This window comes from Rattus norvegicus, chromosome 7, assembly GCF_036323735.1.
Source record: "Rattus norvegicus strain BN/NHsdMcwi chromosome 7, GRCr8, whole genome shotgun sequence".
In the NCBI taxonomy this organism is placed as follows: domain Eukaryota; kingdom Metazoa; phylum Chordata; class Mammalia; order Rodentia; family Muridae; genus Rattus; species Rattus norvegicus.
The window spans coordinates 8050384-8064687 of NC_086025.1; the positions used below are offsets into that span (position 1 = coordinate 8050384).

The 14304-nt window shown below is 43.4% G+C and overlaps 2 pseudogenes; both read right to left on the reverse strand.

The window, feature by feature from the left end:
- Window positions 1-453: 453 nt before the first annotated feature.
- Stx8-ps2 (Syntaxin 8, pseudogene 2) lies at window positions 454-1220 on the reverse strand (annotated as a pseudogene).
- Window positions 1221-3183: 1963 nt separating this feature from the next.
- Srsf7-ps7 (serine and arginine rich splicing factor 7, pseudogene 7) lies at window positions 3184-7648 on the reverse strand (annotated as a pseudogene).
- Window positions 7649-14304: the final 6656 nt, after the last annotated feature.

A 14304-nucleotide genomic window follows, 5' to 3' on the forward strand; every position in this document is an offset into this window, starting at 1 on the left:
TGAACCTGTTGCCTGTTTGTGGAATTCATTTGCCTACCTAGGCTACCTGTCTTCCCTCAGTGGGAAAGGAGTCTAACCCTGTAGAGATGTGTCAGAATGCAGTCACCCTCTCAGAGGAGAAGGAGAGGGATTGTGTGAGGGAGAGACGAGGGGACAAGGAATACTAGTAAGTGGAAGAAAATACTAGGAAAACTGAAATATGGAAATGGTCTTAGATGGCTGGATGTTTCCTGAATGAAAACATCTAGAACGATTCTTGTTTAAATAAAATTGTGTCAGTCATGTAAGAAACAAAGAATGAGAGTTTATGTAATGGATTTTTAATAAGTGTATTATAGTTTTGTTTTTGTTTTTTGTTTTTGTTTTTTGTTTTTTTGCCGGGAGCGTGGAAAATTTATTGAGAGCAGGTGTTTTGTTCCAAAAGAGTGCTGGGCTTTCATTCATCGTTGGCTGTGTCACAACGGGTGGTCCCCTTATTACTATCAGTTGGTTGGCCACACTGCAGCGACCACAATAGCCACGAGCAGCAATAAAATCACCATTATCATCCCACAGGAAGCTGACTTTCTGTCCACCAGGGTCACTCGCCTGGCTTCAGTGCGGAACTTCTCATCTGTGTTCTCCACCAGGTTGGCAAGGTCATCGATGATCTCTTTCTGTTCGTCCAGTTCATTCCCAGTCTCCTGGCCCATTTGCTTTTGGCGACTTATGATAGAGGAAAGGGCATCAAGACCCACGTCCTGTTCTTTTATGATTTTCTGCTGTTGTTGCCGGACCTCATCAAAACCCAAGCCTCTGGTCTCCTCCGGCTCCTCACAGAGCCAAGGGTTGGGAGTTCCTCGCTTTGCTTCTTCACCCATCAGGCTGGACCTAATCAAATCCGGCTCGGAACCCTCATTCTTAAATGATGCCAGGAGCAGTCTCTCTCAGGTGACAAGGTCATCCTGAAGGTTCTTTCTTCGATCCCCCTCCAGCTGTGTCACCTGGCGGGTCAACATAGCTCTTAGAAGTAAAGTCCTTCAAGAGTTCGATCTTTACCTTCAGATTCTTCAACAAAGTTCTGATTGTCAAGGTAAGCTTAGGTGTCTTCTCACCTCTTCTTTCACACTGATTTCGTTCTTGAATCTTCTCAGCAATTTCTTGGGCAAACTGACAAGTAGAATCGTAAGTGGAGAACCAGGGGTCTGGGGCCATGGTGCAGTCTCCGCCTGCAGCTGGGACACTTCTGTTTAATAGTTTTGTCTTGTAACTCAACCAGTTCCTCAATAATTGAGACTGGGATAACGTATTTATTTAAGACGCTTAATGGCAAAATAACTGAGTAGTTATGATTGTGTTTTAATCTTCTATACTAATCTGGCTACTTAACAGTCGAAATTCCAACACACTTGCATTTTATCTCATTTTCAAGGTCTCTTCTGGACTCTCTCCCCCTGGGTAATCTCCACTTTCTCTTTCTCTCTGTCTCCCCCTCCCCTGGCTGGGATGAATTCCTGACCCATTCTCTCCCCTGCTCAGTAATAGGCTGGTAAGCTTTTACTCAAAATCAGAGAATAAATAGTGAGTGATACTTATACAACATCAAGGCAGGAGATACTTAGAGTAAGGATTGATACCAGATATGGACCAGAGAAGTCAGCACTTGGATAATTCAAAGATATAAACGACAAATAATAATACAAATGATATAAAATCTTTTGTCCCACAGGGCACAAAAGCATCATGTCCCCCTTTAGTTAATGAAAGGCTTTCTGTTTGGACACTTTGGATATATAGTCTATATTGATTCTATAACCTATTCTCTTGGTGAGTTTAAATTCCATGTCTACATCATTCTTTATTATAACTTGCATAGACCTTAATACATTTTCTTAAATCCTAAACACTTTAGTCTTATGTGGGAGACTATAATTGTCTAATATTCAACCCCATCAGACACCTGAGAAGGAATAATTATTACCTGAGTATGTACAAAGTGTAAGCAAGCAGCTTCCAAAGTTAAAGAAAGGAGAAAAAAAGCTAACGGCCTGAACAGTTTCATCATTACAAGAGCTCAATGATCCCAAAAGTGTTTTCAGAGCTCTGATCTTTGAGCTAAGTGATTCTAGGAGCTGTGGGAAGGAGAGAAGTTAAAAGTTGTAGTGATAGCTTGTTTGGAGGAAAATCCCCATGACCAACAGAACAGAATCTCTGGCCTGACATTCCAAGGAGAACTGGCCAAGATCAAGGATTATTGAATCGACTAGCACTAAATAGGTACTACCCCCTCATGTACTTTCTTGATTGAACACAGGACATAGTGCTGACATCTTAAATGAAATTAAAGAAAACACTGTTTATAGAAAACACAAAAATATATGTTAAAACATAAAATATGAGTATTTTCCATCAAATACTATTAATATTGTTTTTGTATTAAGAAATTCAAATATTTTTAACATCCCTACCCAATAAAACCTTAGTTTCCTCAAAGATCCACTTGTTTCTGGTAGGAGTTTAATGGGCTGGAGCAGGGCCTCTTTTCCCTTCCTTCCTCATATCTGATACAGCAATTCTTCCTAGACTTTCCAAATGAGTAAGACTGAGGTGAGGTCCAAGGCAAAGGGGAAATGATACAGCCACCACCTTCTTTAGAATAAAAACCAATGGAGCCTCTGCTTAGGGCAGGAACATAGCCTCGAGATGACGAGTAAAATGTTCCTTTTCCAGACACTAAAATGGCAGTGCTGGCCCCTTTCTTGGCCACCCTGAAGTTATTTCTAATATGACCACATAGAAAACAACTTTAAGAATGATTTAACACCTATCTCCTGCCATTTATTTCTGGGAGCCAATCCAAGACTTTCTCAAAGGTGCTTGCCCAAGGGCCAACTTGGCAAGGTCTGTTTTGGTGCTTGAGGAGGTCTTGAAGGAGTCAAGGGAACCTAGCTCTTTGGCCTTTGGTTATCAGTCCCAAGGCCACCTGTGTTCAGTCTGAGGCATGCTGTATTCTTGTCAGCATTGCTGAATTGGTTTCTGCAGATTTTGTCTGATTTTCCTCTGCAAACATTGTGTCAGACCTGCACTTCTTTTTTTTCTTTCTAGTTAGAAACACTTTATTTAAAAGTGTCAAATAAAAACTTGTATTTCCAGACCATAAGATGTTAATACATTCATCAAAAACCATATTTACTGCTGTGGATTTTACAGAGGAATAATCTAGATCCATTTGATTTGATGGTTGATGAACCTTCCTAGGTTTCACTTTACAGACACAACAAATCCCTTATAATAATGTAAACAAAATAACTTTTCCCTAGAAAAGGGAAACTTGAGAATTTCACTCCATTCTTTCTGGACTTGCATTTCTGCGTGGACTTCCTGATGGGGAACGACTTCTTTTAGGAGATGGAGATCTGGATTTTGATTGGCTGCTTCTTGGTCGCGAAATAGACCTGGATTTTGATCTTGACCTTGAACAGGATTGGAAATACCTCGATCCTGTTGTAGAACCACACCTAGATCTTCTGAGTGAAGCTGCTCTTGATCTATGAAGAGACACGGACATTGATCGTCTAGGAGATGCTGATCTTGACCTCCTTCCGCCGCTTCTGCTGCGTGAGTGAGAGTATTGCCTTCCCTGGATTGAGAATGTGATCTAGATCGTGACCTGCTTCTTCTTTGTGGGCTATAGCAATGACAGTCATAAGCATAATGTCCCTTTTCACCACACTCATCGCATCTATCATTAAGATCAAAGGGATGACAGGCAGGTGACCTATCAAAACGAGATCTCTGAGGCATGCCTGTTGATAATTCAACCCTCACTCCAGAACCACAGATCACTTTCCCATCCAACCTTCGAACTGTAGAGGGCCGCAATAACATTCGCCACCACAAGATGGTGCTGGTATCCACTGCGCCCCACGTGGAAGGCCGAGATAGCTTTGCCATTACAAAATGGCGCTGGCCTCCGCCGCGCCAGCTGACTTCCTTTCAGGGAGTTAACTGTGTGCGCATGTGCAAGAGTGCCTTCATGCCAGGTCTTTGCCCACTCCGGGGCGTGCCTAATGAGATCATGGGTAAGCAACCAATCAGGTGTGGATGCACCGCGCTAGGGTGTATATAAGCCGCGCCATGCCGGCGCGCCTGGCCTCTCCTTAAGATTCAATAAACGTTTTAGCTGCAGTAAGGATTCGTGTGTCCCCGTGTATTCTTGCTGGTGAGGTCACGCGGGACATTTGGTGCCGAGAACCCGGGATGCCACACCATCGCCAGGCGCCGAGGGAAGAGGTCTTCCATCCGCAGAGAGAATCCAAAAAGCTGCAGGACGCGGGTAAGGCCCTGAGAGACATGCTTAGTCTTGATCTGTTCCACTTCACTCCCCTGCTAGATGCAGCGGAAGTTTTTGTTATCGTTTTAGCAGCCTTCATGCTTTCTCTATTGGCCTTTGAGTTTTTAGCTGCTGCCAGACAGCGTCAGAGGTCACATGGGAGCCACCCAGCTGTAATAGCAAAGCAGAGAGCACTGGGGGAGGTGCAGGACGGCATGTCAGAAATAGGGTGGGGTAAAAAATAAAAGAGCTCAAGGAAAAAAGATAAAAATAAGCAGACAGTCCCTTCCAAAGACTTCAGATCTGCGGAGCCGAGAGATTGGGGAAAAAACGACCCGGGAGAGATGAAACAGAGAAAGGAGAAAAAGGTCTTGAAAAGGAGAAGTCTTTATCCGGTAAAAGAATTAAAGGCTTTAGAGCTTGATAGCTCAGAGACAGATGAGCTTAGTTCCTCTGAAGAAGAGGATTTAGAAGATGAGGCAGCTCGCTATGAAGAAGAGCTTCACAGAGTCATACTAATCAGATTTGATAGAGGTAGACCGCCTGAAAATTTATTCAGGAGAATCAAACAAAAGGACATCTCAATGCCCATGCACAGCTTGATGGAGTTAATGTAATTGGGTTGTGAGTAAAAATATTCAGGACTGTGTTTCACTTCCATACCATTTGTGAATGTCAGTCGTGCTGCTCAGATATCCCGTAATATATCTCAGTATCTTACAGGAATTTGGTTTCAACACGTTGATGGACTAGTCCAGGAATTGAGACAACCCATCGTCCATATCAACTCCACTCGAGTGGATAGTCACCATGGAAATGGTGGGAAAGGGGAAATCCTACCTCTCTGCTGACACCATCTGGTTTTTTCCCTCTTTGTCTATTGTCTGTCCTTGGTGCACCAAGCTGTCCCTGTATGTCAGTTTATGTCTGTGGTTTTTGTTTCTTGTTGCTTAAATGTTTTATGTTTCATGTTCAAAAGAAAAAAATGGTAAAAACTTTATCTGCTGGTCGTTCACATCTTGATTTGGTTTTAACTCGTTTCAAGAAAGGAACAAATAAATAAAAAGTTTCAATTGGCTTTTGCAGCCTACATCGTTAGCTAGAAGCCTAAGTCGTCTGGACAAGCTGCCCAGGGGCTAAGCATCTGCACGAGCTGATCTTAAAGGCGCCAGCAGCTCCTCAGCTTCTTTGGTACAAGAGCTGATAGCTGTTTCTCTTAGAAAAATCCCTGACTTATTATTTGACTGAACAGGTGACAAGGTGCTTCTCTTAAAATCATAGCTAAAAAGGTAAAAATGGTGCTTGGTCTAAATATTAAAGATATGTGTAGCCACTTCAATTTTGTTTCTCATTGGTTTTAAATGTATAAATATGATCTACTTGCCTTGGTTATGGACTATTGGCTTTCAAGTTATTGGATATGGTTAAAAATGTATAATATTGGTAACAGAAAGTTGACATAAAACTGGTAATTTGGATGAAGTCATTGTAGACAACATGTGGCATGAGCCAACCTAGGGAAACAGGTCTAAATTGAGGTAATATTTTTATGGAATTCTTACTCTAGAAACCAGGCTTCTAGAAGAATTTAGGACAGTGTCTCTTTGTTGAGGTACTGGAGACTAAGCCATCGTGCGTTCATATGTAGGAATTGGCAGTCAAACTTTGTAGCATGAAGGATAGACTGGAGACTGGATTTTGGCGACTAGATCGTTTGTTGGAGGTCGAGTTTTACTTTCCAAAGTTGTGGTTTGCCCTGAAGCTATTTGTATTTTGATGCTGATTCCACTGCCCCAAGAACAGCTGCCTAGTCAGTACTCAGAACTCAGGTGACTTTCCAAAATTGTGGCTGTGCTCTGGTGGTACAAGGAGAACTGAAAGATTGTGATTAAGGATTGCCAGTGTTACATTGATTAACTCAAACTTATTTGTAATTAAGAAAAAATCAAACAGGTAGAGATTGTTACAGGATTTACAAAGGATTGATGAGGTTTTGGAACTTGTGAGAACATTACAGCCAGTTTGCTTACTCCAACTGCCATTTCAAGATAGATTTAGAGGATTGATTTTGAGTATTCATTTCGTGAGCTTGCTTATAATTTTAGAGAGCCCATAAAGTGATATCATTAAGAATGGCTAACAGCCTTATATCATGTAATTTTGTTGCTTCTTCAATGTAAAAAGTTAGAACTTTAAATCTTTCAGTGTATATGGAAATTTTTACTACAAACTTCTGCTCTCAAAATGAGCTTTAATATTTGGGGAGTAGCTGTTACACTACTCCAGAAAAGAACTCATTTTAGAGTTCACCCTAGGTCATTTAACAGTTACTGTCACACAGCACTGCGGTATCCAGAGACGGGCAACTTTCCTCATGCACAGACCAATCTAAGACACGGGGCCTGGTGGCGATAGGGTTACCCTTCGACGGATAAGGCTGTGACATAGAGGAACGACCTAAGACAGGAGCCACAGCAGATGGACGTAACTGCAGGGACCTAGACCTAGACCAGCCTAGACAATAATTTATTGTTATTAATAAAACAATAAGGGGGAGATGTAGAGGGCCGAAATAACATTCGCCACCACAAGATGGTGCTGGCTTCCACTTGGCCCCACGTGGAAGGCCGAGATAGCTTTGCCATTACAAGATGGCGCTGGCCTCTGCCACGCCAGCCGACTTCCTTTCAGGAAGTTAACTGTGTGCGCATGTGCAAGAGTGCCTTCATGCCAGGTCTTTGCCCACTCTGGGGCGTGCTTAATGAGATCATGGGTAAGCAACCAATCAGGTGTGGATGCGCCGCGCTAGGGTGTATATAAGCCGCGCCATGCCGGCGCGCCTGGCCTCTCCTTAAGATTCAATAAACGTTTTAGCTGCAGTAAGGACTCGTGTGTCCCCGTGTATTCTTGCTGGCGAGGTCGCGCAGGACATCGAACCACATCCTCTGCATCTCTAGGGTCTTCAAATTCCACAAAGGCAAATCCTGGAGGATTTCTGGCAATCCATACAGTTCTTAAGGGCCCATAGTAACTGAGTGACCTTTCTAACTCTCCTTTACCAGCGCCAGTTCCCAGGTTTCCAACATATACCATGGTTTCTCCTCCATACCACCTGTAACCTGACATGATGGCCAACCCGCTTACTCGGTTCTAGCTTGTAATGCTCACAGTGAGAGTAGCACCGAAGTGGCTGCACCACCTCCTCTGCCAGCGTACCAGCCGCACGACCCAAACCTGTGTTCCTTAATGAACCTGTCTGGCATGAGTCATCATCATCTCATACTGATAACTTCCTGTACCAGAATCTTTGCCATAGACCAAACTGGTTTAAACTACTGATGCCCTGTCTCTAATTCACAAACGGGTGACACGATAAGCCAATGTCACCACAGAAGGCTGGGGAAGTGTTGCTGTTCGGCCATCGATGTGCAGCTGAGAGAGGTGTTTGCAATGTATGGTGTGCCTTATTGAAATTGCTGGTGTCTGGTGAATACCATTTGGTGATTTAAATTTGTCTTAATGGAATGGGCTTTCTTTGACTTGTGAGGCAGGAGGATTAATCCGATACACATTGTTTAATGATCTGCATATACTGGAGACCCTATAACTATATGAAGGAGAAGTTTCTACTGAAAGATCCCCCAGAGCAGGGAGACTCTCACTCAAATCTCGGCATGATGCTACCCCCTTAAGAATTTAGGAGAGACTGTCATTGCTGTAATCACAAGAGGTTTATCGATAGGAACAACCAGTGCACTGGGGTCAGGACTCATATCCCACACAGGGGCACAGGAGTTCGACCCAGTAGATGGGAGAAGGGGTATTTAAAGGAAGAAGCCACAACTCAAGTAACTGGAATGAGCTAGCTGGGTGTCAGTCTTTTTCAAGAAGGCTGAACCCATCTGCTCCATAGAAAAAAATGAAGACAGCATATTAGTGAGCTTCTCTCTACCACAGCATCTGTAACCAACTTCAATCAATAAATGGTATCCAATTTTGTGGACCAGGATAGAGAGGAATCCGGATTCTCCAGAACTGGAGGTGAAAGGTGTTATGGTTACAAGGAAGTAAGTGCATCTTCAGGATTTTTTCATGCAGAGGTCATGAGAAATTTACCAGCTGCTCTGAGCAATTTCTCATCTCAAGAGCAGAAATATATGCAGTTAATTTAATGTTTATTGGAAGGAAGTAGAGTAGAAACAGAAGAAAGATTATCAACACTTTGCATTAATTAAAAAGCATTGTCTATAGTTTAAACCAACTCCAAATATTCAATTAAAATTGTCAGTGTGGAAATAAATGCTAAGGTCTTTAAAACTGGCCCACCAGAGAGGAGGGTAAATACCTATAAAGACTTGGTCTTTGTGTACTTTAATTACAAATGTCTTAGAACCACTATAGAGTCAACAGTCAGAGACATATAGATCTAGTGTACAGAAAGATAATCAGTCAGTAAGTGAGAAGGATACTTCAGAAGAAACTGAAAGTGAGACACGTGAGGATGGAGAAGAAATTCCTCCCCATTCTTTCACATGAGATAGACCTAAAAAAAAAGGAACATACTGAATTTACTGCACAACTCAAATATTAAATAAACAAGTAGAAAAGCTCTTGAGATTTCCCAAAAGGTATTGAAAAGAAAAGTTACTTCTCAAAAGATGAGGAAAAGTATGAAGACAAGAGAGGAGGGAGGGAGGGAGGGAGGGAGGGAGGGAGGGAGGGAGGGAGAGAGGGAGGGAGGGAGGGAGGGAGGGAGAGAGAGAGAGAGAGAGAGAGAGAGAGAGAGAGAGAGAGAGATTTAGAAAAGAATTAAACCAAGCAGAGCCCTTCTCATTAAAAAGAGAAGTATTCTGTGGCTTTAAGAACCTGGAATAAGGATTACCCCTTTTACTAAATTTACCTAAAGTCCCAGGGAGGTTTATACTGATTTTTTTTAAAAGTTAGATTCAACAGCAGATCCAGATATAAGAAAGGGACTACTCAAATCTTTGGCGTTTGAAAATGCAAATAAGGAATGGTAAAAAGTGATGACAGTTAAAAGCTCGGGATGCCTCCTTAGATGAATGGATAAAAGCTACTGGACAATATCAGTAGATATTGGATCTGCTGCATTATATCAACTATACTTGGACAAATGCCTTAGCTAAATGTTTTATATCACACACACACACACACACACACACACACACACACAAATGCTTTAACTGTGGGAGGCTTGCACATCTGAAAACAGAATGCAGATATTTGCCTGCTACAAGAACAGCCTCATTTTAAAACAATCAACCACCAAGAAAGTGTAATAAATGTGTAAAAGGCAGACATTGTACTAATGAATGCTGATTGGTAAGAGATGTGCTAGACAAGATTTTACCGTCAGGAAATCAGATAAGGGGCCTACGTTGGGGCCCAAGATAATGGGCCAAGATAATCTTCAGCTACATTAGTGAGTTGCAGGCCAACCTGATGTCTGTTCACAGATCTATCTACAGAGACCTTTGGCCTGGCCCAGCGGGAGGGTTCAAATGAAAGGGAAAAGGCATGAGCAGGGAGGGGGAACGGCTTCTACCACCTCCACTGCCACTGCTGCTCTGAGACTGCAATGGCTGGTGAGTGAAATACAGGGGAGTTTCTGGTGGTGAAAGCTTTGGGAGAGCGTTCTCTTCCCAGGAAGTTACAGCTCTTGTGACAGATTCTTCAGATGATGGAGTATTTCTCACACACCTGTATTCCTTCTGGATAGGATCTTATATATAGTTTTGGTGTGGGTTGTGTCTGACAGCAAGTGGTTCCTGAGATGCCTCATCTATATGAGGAAGGGCTTGGGGGTGCTGCCCCTACATGATTGATGGCCACAATTCTCTCTATGGGGGTCTGGGGGTGCATACAGGGTCCTGGTGCAGGGAGCAGGCAAATCTTCTACCATTCCTTCAGGGTCCTGATGACCTCAAGCCTAAGCTTGAACTTACCAGGCTTCCTTTCACAGTCCACCCCACAACTCTCCCATTTCTTTTTATAAAGGAGAGGTATCATCGGAATAAATGTCTCCTATGTTGCGGACAGTTTATTATTAAACCAAGGCCTGATTAGTGACCTTAGCAATGCTACTCATCTGCTGCTATAGAAAATGAACGAGACAGGGGGCCAAGAGAAGCAAGGCTCCAATGGCTGGCATAGGACCAAGCAGGGGAAGAATCCAAGCTACCAAGTGGTTAGAGTACTAATGGAGAGGGGTGCCAGAAATATAGCATGCCCAGAGGTTCCCCTGAGCTCTTTGTGCATTTGTTCTACCAGCCCAGATTCCTTGACATAGAAGCAACATTCCTAGCAAAATGAAAGTCCTTCCCTGTTCAGCACTCACTAAGTCCAGGGCTCTCCAGTTCTGGAGAGCAACTCCTGGTAATCTTGTGTTGAAGAAACTCAAGGCTGTCTGTAGTAGAAGCCATTGCCTGCTCAAACTTGTCTTGAAAGTCACTGGACAGATGTCGTGTTTGAACAAGGGCTGCTCTACTGCTTCGTGTCAGATCCAGTGTGACAGCAAGGCCTAGTCCAGTGAGCAGAGGGATGAAGATCTCTCTCTCTCTCTCTCTCTCTCTCTCTCTCTCTCTCTCTCTCTCTCTCTCTCTCCTTTCAGCTTCCTCCTATCTGCAAGGCGAGTTCTTCAGGTTCATATTGATAAACCTGGGGGACAATTATCATGAGAATTATCATGAGGATGCAGGAAACTTGGAAAGGGAGTTAGGCACCTGTAGTGCCTTTGCACCAGAGGAGGCCAGGAGGGTTGACACATACATATTTGGTGATGGTGATCTCACAGGCACATGTAACATGGGGTTTCGAGGCCTACAAGGCAAAGGGGAAAGGGCAATCAAACAGAGGAATGTCCTGTGCTTTCCTTGTGGGTAGGGAAAATTATGGTCAGGAGAGAAGCACAGGAAACACATTGGGAGGATTTGGAGTGGGTGGTTAAGCAAAGGAGGTCAGATGCATATTGGACGTACTATAGCCAGGATAGGGGAACATGGCGTTCCTTCTGAGACTGATTTTCCTGTTGGAGAATGTTAGCATGAGTAAGACTGATTTGGGGGCTGTAACAAGCTCACTGGAGACATGCAGGTCAGCTATGGGGTATTTGGCATAGCCATTGGGGTAAAGTTTACCCACGACTCCAATTTGCCAACGTTCAGCCCATGGACCACTGATGGAAAGCTGAAGATGGGTTTTAAGGTTGGCCAGCATAGTGCCATCTCGGCTGGTGGATTCCATTCTATAGCTCCAATATCTGCAACCTCCATACATGGAGACCTCCTGGAAACATTCACCTGTGTTTTGGCAAGGAAATCAGAGGAAAGGGCTTGGGGTAGTGGAGATGAAATGTGGGTGTAGAGGGATCTCAACCCTCATCTGACATCCTTCAAGTGGGCAGTCCTGGTTTCCTATAACTTTGTTTTGTCCCTAGCATAGAATCTCCAGTGGTATGTTTTGGGAATGCTAGGGAGAGGCTGGGAAGTGGCAGAATTAACATGGACCTGTGGAGGGCACAAGGCCAGGGCAGCAGTCACCAGGTCATGGATGTCCCTCCAGGAGATCTTGCTGTCCCTCTGGATGTGGTGTTGCCTCTGCATCCTCCTCTTCTTCTGTCCTTGATCTGCCAGCAAAAGGAGGGCCATCTTTGGGGTTGGTGGGTAGTGTCAGACATTTCTGGCAGGAACTCAGATAGGCTTAGGCATGTCTGTGGAAAAAAACAAGCAAAACCTCCTTCTGGTTGTAAGAAGGGGGTCTGGTCATTTCCAAATTTCATCGAAAGGACCAAGCCATTGTACTAGGATTGGGTGTGCAATGGTTAACTTTCATATGTGCCAATGGAGGGAGATAGGAGGCTGTTTTCAGTTCTCGTAGATGTTAAATACGTTTAGTATAGACAGAGCCATCAATAATTGTACATTAAGGGGGTAGGCGGTTGTCTTGTTTTAGAAGTTTGGCTTTCAGGGTTTGATCTGTTCTATCATTCCTTGGCCCTGATGGTTGTGGGGAACTCCTGTATGGTGGGCAATTTCTCAATGTGTGCAGAAGGTTTGAATTGAGAGCTAGTGAAGGCAGGGCCATCATCAGTTTTAATCTTTTGAGGAATGTCCACGGTGGCAGTGGTAGAGAGCACATGGTGAACCTTTCTGAGTTTTCACCTCTTTGGGCTGTGGCCCATATAAAATGCAAATATGTATCAATTGTGACAAAAACATATTTCTGTCTACCAAGTTGGGAAATATGGGTGACATCGATTTACCATAAGGCATTGGATTTGAGGCCTCAGGGATTGGCGCTCATCGTTTATAAAGCTGGGGTGGTAATGAGGGATGCACAAGAAGATAGTGGTTTTATTATCCTTTGAAGTTGAGCAAGGGGGATGTGGGGGACCTGGGCATGCAGCCTCTTTATATTTGTGTGTGTGCGTGAGTGAAATTGGTCTGCTTGCTCAGTGATGGCCATATCCCTCTTGAGGCAGTTTGGTCAGTGAGTGCATTTCCCTCAGATATAGGATCTGCCAGGGGACTATGAAATCTGACATGTTGGATGTAGATGTGGGGTGGGTCTTTCCTGTAAAAGGGTGGCGACCTGTGAGTAGAGGGGAGAGTGGATTGGAGTCAGAGACCTTTGTCCACTTGCTAGCTGGTGTAGTCACAGTAGAGAAAGAGAGGTGGCTGGAAAGAAGGTAAAAGGTTTACAAATTTCTCTGCACTTTAAATAGGTAGGTTTTTTATTTCAAATGATCAATAAATATACTGATAATTGTTTATTTGGGGTCCACAGACCAGAGCAATCAAGAATTTGGGTAAAAAGTAAATGTCTTTTTAGAAATAAATTATAGAGTTATACTAGGTTAATCAGAGCAGGAGAGCTGGACAAATTGGCGTGGCCCTGCCTAACTGGCTTGTTGTTTTTCTGGCTGAACATGCACAGCCTTGGCGTGCTCCATTATAAATTGTTAGTCCCTTGTGCACATGTGGCCATAAAGCATGTTTAATCCTTTAAAATAATTTTTGAGACCATAATTACTTCATTTGGCCTTTCCTTCCCTCTCCTGACCCTCAATGACCACTCCTTACTTTCAAACTAATGGTCAGAATTTGCTTTTATTGTTGTCCCTACTGGAAGTTGACGTAAGGTTGGCTGTAAGATATCCCAGGTCCGAGGTAAAGGGAGAGCTGTATTGTCCATTGAGTGTGTAACAACTGTGTACACTAGAGACCCTGCACCTAGGAGAAGAAACATAATGTGCTGTGGAAGATTGGAAGAATTTCTGCTTAAATGAAAATTTCCAGTAGAGTGGCTCTGTGTGCTCACCAGGTGTAAGGCTGAGAAGGCCTGTGATGTGTAAGTCGTTTGATCTCTGAGCATAATGTAGGAGATTCCTATTCTAGTGACCTCTATGTTGCTAGGTGGTCCTTCCCAAAGAGAATCTCTGGGCTGGCCTTGCAATGTGAAAACCTGTGAGCAGCAGCATGGAGATTCTTTCCAGGATTCTCCAGTGCCAACGTGTGAGTCTCCCGTGTCTATTGTGCTGCTCTGTAGCAGAGCATCTGAGAACACCTCTTTCCTAGGAATACACGGTGGAGAGCAGATGGATTAGGCAGATTATACCTCATGTGTAGTAGCCTATGTGGCAGGAGACAGGTATTTAATTATTCTTAATGTTGTTCTGTGTGTGGTCATCTTAGACTCAAGTTTGGGGTGGCCAAGAAAGAGATTAGCACTGCTACTTTAATGTCTGAAGAAAGCAAATTTTACTCCTTATCTATAGCCTGTGCTCCTGACGTACACAGTCTGCATTTATATTTTATTCTAAAGAACATGGTGGCTGTCTCTTTTATGCTTTCTCTGAGGTCTGACTTCAATCTTATTTATTTGGGTATTCTGAAATAATCTGCATAGAAAATGAAGGAGAAAGGAGAAAGGGCACTGCTCTAAAGAAAAAAAAACTCTATGCTTTAGGTCAT